The sequence below is a fragment of the Tamandua tetradactyla genome, chromosome 26 (genome assembly GCF_023851605.1).
Source record: "Tamandua tetradactyla isolate mTamTet1 chromosome 26, mTamTet1.pri, whole genome shotgun sequence".
Classification (NCBI taxonomy): Eukaryota; Metazoa; Chordata; class Mammalia; order Pilosa; family Myrmecophagidae; genus Tamandua; species Tamandua tetradactyla.
The window spans coordinates 2,043,371-2,058,833 of record NC_135352.1 but is presented as its reverse complement, the minus strand read 5'-3'; the positions used below and the strand labels follow the sequence as shown (position 1 = coordinate 2,058,833).

The following is a 15,463-nucleotide window of genomic DNA, read 5'->3' as shown; positions in this document are numbered from 1 at the left end:
CAGAATCAGCAGGAGATATCCCTAGATACAAAATTTATAAAAATGTCTCACATAACTGTGGGAACATATAATCCAAGTTCCCTAGGGCAGGCCACAAATTGGTAACCAATGAAGGTCTTCAATGAACTCATATGAGAGGCTGGATGGGAAATACTATGGGAATGTAAAAGTCCAAGGTCTGTACAGCAGGACAGAAGCTGGTAACTCTGATGAAGTTCCTTAATGGACTCTCATGAGAGGCTGTCTTGACAACTGTGGGTATGGAAGAATCCAAATCTGTAGGGCAGTCTGTGAAGCTGGTGACTCCAGTGAAGGGTCTGGATGGACTCCACAGGAGAGGCTCACCAGCTGAAACAGAGTGACCGTCTTTTCTGAACCATCCTTAGAAAACTTCCTGTGATTAGATTAAGCATCACTCATTGCAGAAAACACTCCCCTTAGCTGATTATAAATGCAATCAGTTGTGGATATAGTCGACGTAAACATGATTTAAGTCCATCAAATGTCCTCATAGCAAAAGACAAGCCAGCACTTGCCCAATCAGATGACTAAGCACCATCACTTAGCCAAGTTGACACATGAATCTGCCCATGACACCATCCAATGGTCTTAGCCCTTGATCTTGGTTTTCAACCCTATAAAACGTATTCCTGCAAAGGAGAAGCTAAGCCTATGTAAAATTAAGCCTGAATCATTCCCCAAAGAACATCTTTTGTTGCTCAGATGTGGCCTCTATCTCCAGGCAAGCTTGGAAGATGAGCTTACTGCCTTCCCCCAACATAAGAGATGAATCCCAGGGGTGTAAATCTCTCTGGCAAAGTGGGACAGAGCTCCTGGATTATCTGAGACCCAGCATCCTGAGATTGAGAAAACCTTCTTGACCTAAGGGAGTAGAGAGAAATGAGACAAAATAAAGTTTCACTGGCTAAGACATTTCAAACAGGGGTGAGAGGTTATCCCACAGGTTATTTTTATGCATTATATAGCTATCCCTTTTCAGTTTTATGGTGTACTGGGGTGGTTATAAGGAAGTATCTGAAACTGTTGACCTGTGCTACACTAACCTTGATTCTTGAAGATGATTGTATAACAATATTGCTTTTACAATGTGATTTTGTGATTGTGAAATCCTTGTGTCTGATGCTTGTTTTACCCAGGGCATGGAAAAGTGAGTAAAAAATGATAATAAATAAATAATAGGGTAGACAAAGGATAAAATAAATTGGGGAGATTGAAATACTAGTGGTCAGTGAGAGGGAGGGGTAAGGAGTATTGGATGCATGAGCTTTTCTTTTATCCTTTTATTTCTTTTTCTGGAGTGTTTAAAATGTTCTAAAAATGATCACAGTGATGAATACACAACTGTGTGATGATATTGTAAGTCACTCGTATACACTCTTATACACTTGTATACACACTGTATGTGTGTGATGATTTCTCAATAAAAATATTTTTAAAAAGGAAAGAATACACTAAAAATTAAATCTCCTTTCAACTCTAGAATACCTGCTAGAGGTTAACATATTTATTTTATTTATATAAGACACCCACAAGTATTCACACATCACCCATGTTTAATAGAAAACAACTTTATTTCCAAAGTCATACAAAAGCCTTATATGCAAATTGTTTTTAATAGGAGAATGGAAGTAATGTTGTAGATAATGTTGCACATAAAATAACAGAATTCATGGAAGCATTTGCAAGGTGGAGAACATAGCATTTGCTTTGTTGTTAGGAAGAAATAAACACATTGACACTTGTAGGTAGTGTAAAGTACCCTCAGAAAGACAAAATCAAAATGTTAGCCAAAGCAAGCAAGAGAAAAACACTTCTAATATTTTGGTACAATAGTGACTGGGTTAATTTTGTTGAAATTAACAGTGGGTTAATTGGAGAGTTGTGAAATATAACTCAGGGTCCTAGAAAGTCTTGATGAACAGACTCAATAGTGTAGACACATTTTATGTTGTATTGAATGAATACAGAAAATAAATTGAAGTTCTTTGAAAGATTACATTATCCACACATTCTAAATGAAACTTCTGGATAAAACTAAGGCAGGAACCTGCCACAAAAGTCTTGCTAGAAAGGAGCCAAAACCTGAAATAAGTAGGTGACAAAGAAATTAAAAACAAGTTTAATGAGAGATATTTCCAGGTGTATCTAGAGAGACGTTGAGGAGAGAATACACCAAACCTTGACTTAAAACTAATAGTAATAAAACACAAATATTTGCAATTTATTACAATAAGGTAGTAATACGGTTCATCATGCCAGTGGGTTGAGAATGAGTTTGACCTCCTTTATGCTGATAGCATTCTGGATGTTGAAAATTTAAATGCATTCAGAATGTGCCCAAGGACTGATGAAGGGCACCACTAGGAATAATTCTACACAGACTGTCATTGATGCCACCCTTGGGGACCAAATGCTCATCTATGTGCAATAAATGCAAAGATGATAATCAACCATGCTCCTTATTGAATGCTTTCAAATAATAAACCCTACAAATACTAGTTTTATAAAGAATGGACTATGTGCTTAACAACTCCATTCCTGCTTCAGGAATGCATGCATGTTTAGGTTTTGAAGGTGGTCAGACTTGTGTGCTCAACCACGTGCTATTGTTTATTTAAGCAATGTTTAAGCAATGTCAAAAATGTTAATTAACATTAGTGAAACTATAAACATTATGTAAATAGCAAGGTCTTACAGGAATGAACATTATTGTAGAGAGTTTGTAATAATGATGTGCCATAAATGAGAACCTTTTAGAGAAAGAAATCCTAATAGCAGTGTTCAAGCTGTGGAAGCATTTCAACATACAGGACAAGACCAGTATGAAAGAAAATGGCCAGGCAAGGCATCATGGGAGAGTTAGGCAACTCCAAGAGTTGTCGATATTCAGAGCCTGAGCAGAGATCCCAAAGGGGAAACACCATAACTAAAATCAAGAGGTTCCTAACCTGAGTTTGAGTTCTCAGCAGACAGGGAAGTAGGAATTGAGCAAGAGGTAGGAATCATTCAGGAGTACTGTGTGCTATTCTTTACCTCTGTTTCTCTGGGGCAGTTACTTAACATTTCTGTCTCAGTCTGTTCCTCTGTCAAAGCAGCATGTCCAGATCCCAAATGAGTCCTCTCCACGTGCTGGGAGTGTAGGGCACAGTGGCTCTCAAATGATAGATTCTGGTGGCCTCCCTCAGGGGCACAGTGTGGTGGTTCAGGTGCTAAGGGCTGGTGTCACAGATCCAATACAGTGGCCACCTGCTCCTCCTTGGCCACCTGCTCCTCCTTGTAGAAGCAGGTAAGATCTTCCAATGAAGTTCACAGAAATTTGTCTCTAGAGGCCACAGCACTCAGCACCAGTTGCAGCAAACTGTCCTCCATGCTGGACAGCTGTATTTTGGGTCAAAAACTCTTCCTGCAGAAGCAGCCAAGGCCCTGCAGACAGGCATAGTTGCACTTCTGAGCACTGTCTGCCTTCTTTCAGAACTCAGAGATGTACCTGAGGCAGAAACTGTTGCTGCAGTCAGTAGTGATGGGGTCCTGCAGAAAATCCAGGCAGAAGACCTCTTCCTGCAGTCAGTCCCTTGGCAGCCTGGAGGCCAGGCTTGCCCAGCCTCACCTGGCCCCACTGAGAGCAACATTGCCTTTCCTTGTCTACTTCAATATCTCCTCCTGTAGTCTGACACACAAGGGGAGGAATCCACAGTTTCAGGAGATGCAAGCACAGGATGGTTTTTTTTTACACCAGCTCAGATTCAAGTCCAAATAAGCCCATCCTAGTGAAACATTATATTTTAGATATGCTCAACCATAAATATAAAGCAAACATTCTAATAACTGTCAATATAGAAGAAAGTGAATATTGCTAATTGGAATTCCTCTTATTGGACCTTGATGGAAATTATAATCACCTATTTCCAATTGTCAATAACTTTGGAGAACATTTTTATCTCTTTTTTTCCATTATTTACTCAAGCATCCCTGGAATGTCCCTTCTTCATACTCAAAATTAATTTTTCTTTTTAACTTTTTATTGTGTAATAAAACATATACACAAAACAAAGAGAGAAAAGTATAATAATTTTCAAAGCACTCTTTAACAAGTAATTAAGAGCAGATGCCAGGGTTTGTCATGGGTTATGATATCATCATCCCAGATAAAAATCATTTTCTGAAATATTTTTCTAAAATATCCACTTTCCATATTCAATTCTTTACTTCATCATAAAGAAATGAGACAATGCATAAAGGGGGGATGACAGAATGCATGTGTATAATGATAAGAATTTGCCCCAGGAATAATTCAGTACATGTAAATTAGTATTTGGTCCAGGTGGCAAAGATACTAAAACAAATACACATGTGTTGTGATTGTTGCAAAGTATATTTAGGCCAAGGCACCCTTTAGAAGGAATAATTCACATAGAGGCATTTCCTTGCTATACCTATAGATTTGGGGAGGCTGAGAGAGACATAGAAGGAAGAATATGGTTTGGCAGAGAGGATGCCTTTGCTGCATGGCAGACTGAATCAGGATGGCCATCAAGAAAGCAGACAAGTACGAAGGTTTCATCTGAGTAAAATGTAATTTCAATAGTAATGTGTTCAAAATTGATGGTTGGACAAACCTGCAGCAATTCATTCAATCCTTAACTTCTTCAATCAACACAAATTTTGTGGTACCAAGTACAGAGGGCACAATGGTGATCAAAATGGATGTGGCTGTGCTTCTCATGGAGCCTTAGCATTAATAGGGAGAGGTCAACATCTCATGAGACAAATGCATAATTACAAACTAATTACTGGGAAAAATGAAATATGGCAATATTGTGGGACTATACAAGGGGACCTCACACTGGTCTTCAGGGTTAGGGACAGGGTCTTGGAAGTCTTTAAACCAATATCTGAAGGATAAGTAGAGCTGGCAAGCAGGAAGTGAATCTTTGGCAGGGTTGCACAGCCAGAGGACACTGAATGCAGAGTGGAATGAGGCAAAAGGGAGTAGGGTGCACCCAGATACTGGGAGAAGGCCAGGTAGGCTGGCTGAAGTGCTGGACAATTGTGAGCAGATAAAATTTCTGAAAGGAGTGGGGCTGCATGACTTATATCAGGAATCTTATGTAAGGTTTGGGGATCCTTATTCTAAGGAGAAAGACTTGGCATAAGGTTTTGACAGAGAGCAAGGTCTAAAGGTTAGACAAAAAATTAAAACTGATAGATTGTTTAAGAGCACACATAGACAGGTAGTAACAAAGCATTAAAACCATGAAAAGAGCAAAAGGCAGTGGGCTAAACAACAGGAAAGCAGAACTTGGTTCCAAGCTGAATGTTACAGTACTTGCCGACTGAGAAGATTTAGACAATTTCATCCTTCTGTGCCTCACTTCTTCTGACACACAATAAGAACACTGTTTCTGCCACATCTATAGGGATGTTGAGAGGATTCAATAAGTTAGCAGATGTTGCACAACTAAGAGAAGTCGTGGCCTGTAGTGAGTAAATAGATTAAAGAAAATGGAAGAAATAGTAAAACTGAGAACAATAGTGAGACAGAATGTAAGCTGTGTTAGAACAGGGTATTTTGACTATTTTATTCAATGTGTGTCTTCAGTACCTTAAATATTACCTGGCACATACAGACAATCAATAAATAATAGCTGAATAAGTGAAGTAATAAATGAAGAGTGGAATCAGTACAATTTAGCATATGAGGATGACAGAGGACAGAATTTTAAAGAAGACCATATTCAATTCAATTCAATAATAGGATCTGAATTTTCTTGTTTAAAACATGATCTTGCTTTATCTCTCTATGATTCTGGCTGATTCTGGAATAATTTTTTCCTATTTTATAATTATTTAACTTAAGAAATATGTCAGTTTTCTAATGCTGCCAGAATGCAATATGCCAGAATTGGATTTGCTTGTATAAAAGGGATTCATTAAGTTACAAGCTACAATTTTAAGCCTGTGAAAATGTTCAAATTAAGGTACCAAAAAAGAGGATATCTTCTTAGAAGAAACACCAATTTTCTCTGTCCTGGGTTTCCTTTTCATATGGGAAAGCACATGGTGACATGTGTTGTCCTTCCCTTCCAACTTCTGGTTTCAAACGACTCAGCTTCTGGCCTCTTCTGGAGCTACTGGCATCTTCTGCATCTCCAAATGTCTGTGTCTTTGTCAACTCTCCAAACATCTGAACTCTCTTTGTGTGGACTCTTGTAAGTACTACAATAAACTAATTAAGAGCTGCCTTGAATTGACGTCATATCTCAATCTAATCAAAAGGTCACAACCACAACTGGGTGTGTCACATCACCATGTAAACAACCTAATCAAAAGATCCTTCCCTAATAATAAACCTGCCCCCACAGTATTGGGTTAAGATTAAAAACCATGACTGTTTGGGGGTACATAACAGTTTCAAACCAGCACAAGACACAATAGGGCAATATATTTGTTCAAATTTATGAATGACTTGCTAACACAGATAACTTGATTCATGATTTCCTAGTGCCCAGTAAGCTAAGGTAAGGTCACACTGGCTTATGGTGAAGGGGACATTGATGTGGGAGTGCTGACATCAAATGGCACATTTTTTCTTGTTGGTTCTGGCATTGATGAGGTGAAAGCCCTTTTATTGTCTCTGGCATTGGTAGGGTAGGCCAGAGATTTATACCATTGCAATTTGTAAAACAAACTTTCCTATAGCACATCCATGCAGATAATAATGGGCTTGTGTAAAAATATATTTCATTGTACTTATAAATGAATAAGTGAATTAATCTCCATGCACTTTTTGGTTTCATAAGGATGGTCCAACTTAAATTTGCATTTTCTCATGGTCTTTCTTCTGGGATAAATAAAACATCTTTTTGTCCTCATATAACCACATTTTGATGCACCCAGTATTTTAATCTTTACCTTAATGCCATCCTTTAACTCCTCTAATAGGTTATATATTTCCTAATCATTTAGCTAACTGTACCCACTGCTCTAATATTCCTTTTGTTTGTACATTTCCTTCTCTGACCTAATATCTATTCCCTGAATTCCAGAATTCTCCAACATCTGTCCATTCCTCCTTGCTCTTGTTCTCTTCTTGAGCATTGCACCTTTGAGTTCCTGAAACCAATTCTTCATGACAGAAAATCTTTCTTTTCTTCCCTGAACTTTTCTCACAGAAGACCCGAGCCCTGTGTGGTCACACCTCTTCCCTCAGTGTCAGGGATTCACAACCTTCTTAGCCCATGACTTAGCCTTCCATGCCAAAATAGCCCCCTACCCCATAAAAAAGAAGGAAAAGTATTCAGAACAAACCTGAAATTCAACAGCCACTGACTCAGCATTTTCCCTCCCTGCTTCTGGTTCTTAGGGCCTCTATTTTCATTTAAGCAACATGCATTTTTATCCTTTTCCCTTTTTTCAAGAGACTATGTTGATAGATTCTTTGGACTGAGGTTATTTAATTGTCCCTGTGGGCTCAGCCTCCTCTTTCTGTATCTGGGTAAAGAGCTTCTGCATCTGACCACATATCTATATTTATAATGGAGTGTGCTTAAATGGAAGACTTTCAGAGAGAAATATTAAAGCTGAGACAGTTTCTAGTAATTGTGCAGGAGAACCACAAGGCTCTAAGAAGTCTGTCAGAAATAATGCTGGCCCTTGGCCTGCAGCCCATGCATATGAACTCTAATCAGTATCTGTGTATGTTAAGAAGGTGTTTTATATAATAATTTTGTATTTAAAATTGATTTATATCAAGATATTTTGTTTCATAACTTATCCTACTCAAGGACAAGAATGGATTCTGTTAATGGTTTTAATCACACATTCCCTTCATCTTGGGTATTTAGAGTAAAAACTCATTATAGTTTCTGGAATAAAGCAATAAATGCAATATCTCATTTGAGATTAACAATCACTTTCTAAAAAGGTTGGTGTAAACCCTATATGTATTGCAAACATGAGAAGCTTGAGACTCAACCAAATGTGCTAGCAAAAAGTCAGTTATTATAGTGCCAGATCTGGTGTTCACTGACACTTGTGTCTATTCCATCATAAAATAGACCATTTTAAAATCCAGGCATCATTTGAATGGATCAAGATACAGAGCTAAATAAATGGAAAAGCCTAGATCTCACAGTACAGCTATGGGGAAGAATTGGCATATGGACAAAATCATAAAAAGGGGGGACAGGGCAGGACATAATAGCTTAGCAGACAGAGTTCCTATCTGACATGCTGGAGACCTGGGTTTGATTCTCAGGGCCTGCCTATAAAAAAATAGGATAAACTTTACTAGAAACACAAACAAGTACATCAGGAACTTCCAGAAGGAACAATGCATGTGAATATGGGGAAGGAAGGGTCTGAGAAAGTTCACAGTGGAAATGTTATTTGAAAATAGTGTACATGTATGGCCTGGAATTGCCAGCCCTGCCTCTGCAGTTCTAATGGAACCCAGTCAGAATAAATATCTGTGCAAAGCTCAGGAGCAGACAAGAGATGATATGTTTTAGAGTTCCAGTATTTTGATGAGGCTGTAGCTTAGCTGGTGAATGAAATACACTAGATTAGTGTATTTTGCATAGCATGCAAAAAGGAGAAGATATTTTTCATAGGCAATGGGTACCAGCAATGATTTTCAACAATTATTTTCCTGGGATATAATATTCAGGCCCTATTCTGTTTTCAAATTATTGTTGGCATTGAAGTCCCATGTATTATTGTGAATTAGAGGCTTTGTCTATCATTGCAGACTTTCTAAGTGACTGGCAGGAAATGGGACTGCAGGGTAGGCTTTTCTGTCAATTTTTATAGCCAGTCAAAATAAAACTTCACATGATTCCATATGATAAGTATAAAAACAGATTCACTAGGCTTCTCAGGCTACTCCTTCAAATAAGGCCTCAAAAATTTCTGTGATTACTTTTCAGAGATATCTGAACCCCCTATTCTATCTCTAGTCTATTTAAAATGCATAGGATTTATCAGGTATATCCAGTTTCAAAGAATCACAACTAATGGTCTACTATGAGATTCAGTGTTTGATATTGTGCTATTATTTATATCAGTTTTTTTAAAAAAAATAGTGTATTTGCTCTTAGTACTTACATAATATACCCATGCTAAAAATATCTGTGAGTTCAAGAGATTTTTAAAAACACAGGAATATATTACATGAAGAAAAAATTAATGACATAACACAAGTTTTTTCTTCTTTCTATATGATTTCAAGGAAGACAAAGGGGATATTTATTGTATTTATTGATGGTAGAGTTGGGTGGGGAGCAAATCAGGAAGGAATCTTTCTTTTTAAAAAAAATGGACAAATTTTCAAGGTTTATAGGTAAAGAAGGTAATAGAGCCACAGTTGGAGTTTCCAAAAAATAATAAATTGCTCTGAAACCATGTATTCATTGATAAATTTAGTGGAGAAAGGTATTACTACAAAAGGGAATGATGAAAAAAAAGGGAATGGTGTGGAATCAGTGACCCTCAGTTCCCCTTAAGACCTCCAAGATGCTATATCCTGAAAGCTCTCATTCACACTCCCAGGAAATCTTTCCTAACCAACTCCATTTCTTGAATCCTACTGCATCACTTTTTTGGTATGAGTTCTCTTCAACGCAAGTGTTAGGTCTCTTGGTCATTTATTTCTTGTTAGCTCCTGAAGTCACTAGCAAACTCATAAATCTTGTGTCATACAAATAATTAGCACTTCCTCATTCCCTTTGGTGGTCTTTGAACTTGATTCCACTAATATGGCACCTACATTTCCTATGAGTTGGTTTAAAGAAGTGTGTGATTGTGAAAGACAATAGGTTTGAAGCTTAAAAAAAGCCTAAATTCAAACACCACTACTCTGATGTAGTACTTGTGTGTCCCTGGTGAGCTACATAAGCTTCTATATCTACATCTTCATGGGAGAAATGGGTCCTCTCATTGGGCTTATGTGTGATATTAAAGTGTCTGGCACCTAATATATACTCAATGAATGTTAGTCCAAATCCCTTTCTCCCCTCTCATATAATACACCAGGGAGAGAGTAATGGAAAGACTAACCTTTGGGGATATGTTGTGTTCAATTGTCTATGTAGGTTAATTATCTGAAGTTTCCTTATCTCCATTATGTGCTGACATGGAAATCTTCAGGAGTAATGTCTTTCAACCTAATTATGCCAGAAGACTTATTAAAATAATAAATTATCCATTAACTTCAAGATGTGACTGTCTTTAAAAGAGTAATCATGAGTACAAAACTACTTTATCTGCAGCCTTCCTGAGACATGCTGCCTTCTCTGAGGGCTGTGCTTTAAGAGACTCCTATATAAGATAGCATGCATCCATTTGAGAATCTAATGAGGCCTTTCAATTGTCCCAAGAGAAAAGCTTGAAAGAAAGTGGAAATTCTTAATCTGATTTAGAGAAAACAGAGAGAAGATAAACATATATGATTTTTACAAATATTTGTTTGATCATTAAAGTAGAAATACTCTAATAGATGGAGACCCTTAGAATATATGCTTTATTTCAATAAAAAGGAAAACATTCTAAACTCATTACTGAAGTGGTCAAACAGAATACTCTCTTAAATTGGAATGACATGTAGTGATATTTTGATTAGCTTTCAAATTACCTCTAAATATCTAGAATTTTCACATAATGCAATATATGACTGCGATAAATAATTGCATAATTTTAAATTTCCTATAAACTTATAAAGGAATTAAACATAGACTTATAAAGAAAACAAAAAATTTCTGATAAATATAAAATATTTTTTTTCTTTTACATGGGCAGGCACCAGGTTTCCAGCATGACAGGTGAGAACTCTGCCAGTGAGCCACCATGGTCTACCCTAAAAGAGTTTTAAAATAGAAGTTCTGGATGAAAATTTGTGTAGTGAAAAGAGTGACTAGATTTGTGGTTATAGTGTGTACACATAAATGGGTGGTTATTTTTAACTCAGCAATATGTGATAATTGACATCTAAGAAAATATGATCAAAAATGATTTCATGTTCAGGATAAGAAACCAGTGACTGGATTCTCATTCCTTTATGAAATAAAATATATAGCAAATGACCATAGCTGAACACCCCTCAACATGTATCATGCAATGTATTACCAGATGATGTGACACTTTTGAAAAATAAAGGGCTATTAGAAAGAAAACTAGAGTTATATATAGATTTTTGGAATGTGGAAAAGATCACCTAGTCTTTTTCATTTTGAAAGAAACAGAATAAGGCCTTCAGAAATTAAGTTCTTATATATATCATGGATGCATGATTGCTTATGTTATGAATAGAACCTCTAATGTATATTACAATTTGAAACCTATAATGTATGCTTTCAATAATAATTTATACATTTAATCATGTATATTTTTAATCATCACCATGAACATCATTCTTACAGGGTATATTTATCCATCTGTCTTCTATTATCCTCTTGCCGTAGAAAAGAGACTCACCCTCCTCTCATGACATGGTTGAAAATTGGAAGGGAGCTTCCTAAAATCCTCCCACTTCCATAGCTCACCTTATTCTGGCTGCTTTGCTGACTTGTGAAGCATGACATGCTCTGGGTTATGGCTATGTATATTGCCTATCCTCCACTTTCTCTCTGGTTTGTTCCCCTGCATGTGTAGGCTGGAATGCCCCTTGGAGACCTGGACACCCTCTCATTTCCTTCTATCCAGGTGTGGCTGATGTATACAAGATTGTTATTTCTCCTCTGCAGCTGGCAGAAAAAGTGACACCATAATCTGCTTTGCAAGAGCTGTCATTCTTTTATCTATTTTTCAGTAAGGAGGAAGAAGTCACAAGGTACAGATTTGTGATCACAGCTGAAGAGCCCATTCCTAATACCAGGCTATTATGTAGTCTTTAAATGGTGCTGTAATTTTTTTTTCAAAATTTGTTGATGCAACAAAATACTTGAGAGCAATTACCTCAAGGTAGCTGTGTACAGATTATGTACAGAAATAATTGAATTGTACTCTATGTGCCTGTAGTTTCTTTCCTTCCCCAAGTTTCTTAAAAAACATACACAGGAATCATATTATTTAAAAATATATATTAGTTATATCAAACATCAGTAGCAATAAATGATAACAGCCTATCCCATGAGACTATAGGCTTTGTGTGATTCAGTGATGTAATCCAAACAACATGTGTGTGTGTGATTAATATATCCCAAAGTTTACATGATTCACTGGTGTATCTGAAAGCATCTTAGAGCACCTGGTACAAATTTGAATAAATGAATGATTAAAAACAAACATTAAGTGAAAATCTTGTTTTATTTTTATTCATTTATTTATTCAATTGTTTAATATCTTCAAAAGACATCATTTTAATTTAACCAGAAATATTAATAAATTCTTCTATATTATGGAGAATTTCAATACATGTAGAGTTTTTCTCCAATATTGCTTTTTTACAGATGAGATGTGAACCTTTTCTTTTCTGGTTAATATTCCAAAACTTACACTAAGACTGTTTTCTCAAACTAATTCAGATGTTGTTTTTTATTTGGTAAATTGACAGACACACTTAGAGTTAACTTGAAAAAAGATTGGTAATTGGTAATTGCAAAATTACATCCATCCTCTGAGTGTTTTATCAACAACTCAGCCTCAGTGTGCCAAGTTGAATCTCATAAGACTGGTTTCCTTGTTTAGTAACATGAATGGCAAATTACAGAAGAATATCTGAGAGTTGGATTCTCAGAAGGATAACATCCCCAAGAAACATGGGATAATTGAGAGATGACTGTTTAACCTACTATCTCATATCAGCAGAAGATGTCAAATTTCATATCATCCAAAGAATGAGCCATCTTATTTGGCTCAGAGGAGAGCAATGCAGACCCTGCACTGCCTGCTGTGACCTTAAGGCTCTGGGAAATCATTGCCTACCACCTGTGCTGACTGAGCCAAAGAGAACAGGTAGGTGAGAAAAATGCAGATAAGCAAGTATTTTTTAAGCAGGAAGTCAACGTGTGTGTGTCCCTGTCAAATGTCATATAAGTCCCATCCATTTGGTGATTGCAGTGGGTAGTTTTTGAATCCTAAAATGAAATTGACTTCAAGAAATTGTTCTTCATTATCAAGGCAAGTTTAGCTTTTGTATATGTCCCCTCTATTTTGGCACAAGGTAAATTATCTTGTCAAAATTGATAACTGTAATAACTTGTAAGTAAATAAGAAATAGATCTTCAGAAACCAAAGTTTTATTAAGTTGCCACTGGACAAATTGCATTTAATAAGAATAACATACTTCACTATATTTATTTTCACATAATATCAAAGAAAGTGGCAATATTAGATATGAAATTATATCAGCTGCAAGATAGTGGTAACTGAAGTAGATAGCATTTTGGAAGTGTTTTAGCTCATTGCAATTAAAATAACTCTACCACTTGGACCTAATTAGTATTTAAGTAATCAGTATTTCAAATAGGTGATTTCCTCATCACTGAAAGTATTTAAGCAAAGAATGGTGATCAAAACTTTCAATTTACTTGTTCCTTTGAACATGTTTTGTTGGAGAGACTTTGGATGACAAAGGAATTCAGTGAAATGCCCTTGGAGCTTGCTATATTGTAATACAATGCATTTATTTTATTTTATTTTTTATTAATTAAAAAAAATTAACTAACACAACATTTAGAAATCATTCCATTCTACATATGCAATCAGTAATTCTTAATATCATCACATAGATGTATGATCATCATTTCTTAGTACATATGCATCGATTTAGAAACAGAAATAGCAAGACAACAGAAAAAGAAATAAAAAGATAACATAGAGAAAAAATAAAAATAAAAATAAAAAATACAAAAATATATATAAAAAAACTATAGCTCAGATGCAGCTTCATTCAGTGTTTTAATATAATTACATTACAATTAAGTAGTATTGTGCTGTCCATTTTTTTTTTTTAGAAATCATACCATTCTACATATGCAATCAGTAATTCTTAACATCATCACATAGATGCATGATCATCGTTTCTTAGCACATTTGCATCGGTTTAGAAGAACTAGCAATATAACCGAAAAAGATATAGAATGTTAATATAGAGAAAAAAATAAAAGTAATAATAGTAAGAACAAAACAAAACAAAACAAAACAAAAACCTACAGCTCGGATGCAGCTTCATTCAGTGTTTTAACATGATTACTTTACAATTAGGTATTATTGTGCTGTCCATTTTTGAGTTTTTGTATCTAGTCCTATTGCACAGTCTGTATCCCATCAGCTCAAATTACCCATTATCTTACCCTGTTTCTAACTCCTGTTGAACTCTGTTACCAATGACATATTCCAAGTTTATTCTCGAGTATCGATTCACATCATTGAGACCATACAGTATTTGTCTTTTAGTTTTTGGCTAGACTCACTCAGCATAATGTTCTCTAGGTCCATCCATGTTATTACATGCTTCATAAGTTTATCCTGTCTTAAAGCTGCATAATATTCCATCGTATGTATATACCACAGTTTGTTTAGCCACTCGTCTGTTGATGGACATTTTGGCTGTTTCCATCTCTTTGCAATTGTAAATAACGCTGCTATAAACATTGGTGTGCAAATGTCCGTTTGAGTTTTTGCCCTTAAGTCCTTTGAGTAGATTCCCAGCAATGGTATTGCTGGGTCGTATGGCAATTCTATATTCAGCTTTTTGAGGAACCGCCAAACTGCCTTCCACAGTGGTTGCACCATTTGACATTCCCACCAACAGTGGATGAGTGTGCCTCTTTCACCACATCCTCTCCAGCACTTGTCATTTTCTGTTTTGTTGATAATGGCCATTCTGGTGGGTGTGAGATGATATTTCATTGTGGTTTTGATTTGCATTTCTCTAATGGCCAGGAACATTGAGCATCTCTTCATGTGCCTTTTGACCATTTGTATTTCCTCCTCTGAGAGTTGTCTATTCAAGTCTTTTTCCCATTTTGTAATTGGGTTGGCTGTCTTTTTATTGTTGAGTTGAACAATCTCATTATAAATCCTGGATACTAGACCTTTATCTGATATGTTGTTTCCAAATATTGATTCTCATTGTGTAGGCTGTCTTTCTACTTTCTTGATGAAGTTCTTTGATGCACAAAAGTATTTAATTTTGAGGAGTTCCCATTAATTTATTTCCTTCTTCAGTGCTCTTGCTTTAGGTTTAAGGTCCATAAAACTGCCTCCAATTGTAAGATTCATAAGATATCTCCCTACATTTTCCTCTAACTGTTTTATGGTCTTAGACCTAATGTTTAGATCTTTGATCCATTTTGAGTTAACTTTTGTGTAGGGTGTGAGATATGGGTCTTCTTTCATTCTTTTGCATATGGATATCCAGTTCTCTAGGCACCATTTATTGAAGAGACTGTTCTGTCCCAGGTGAGTTGGCTTGACTGCCTTATCAAAGATCAAATGTCCATAG

General features: G+C 36.1%; 1 pseudogene; it reads right to left on the bottom strand.

Annotated features, from left to right (window-relative positions):
- The window catches only part of LOC143669599 (E3 ubiquitin-protein ligase TRIM58-like), a 34,512-nt pseudogene extending 28,307 nt beyond the window's left edge, over positions 1 to 6,205 (bottom strand).
- Between the last annotated feature and the right edge of the window lie 9,258 nt (positions 6,206 to 15,463).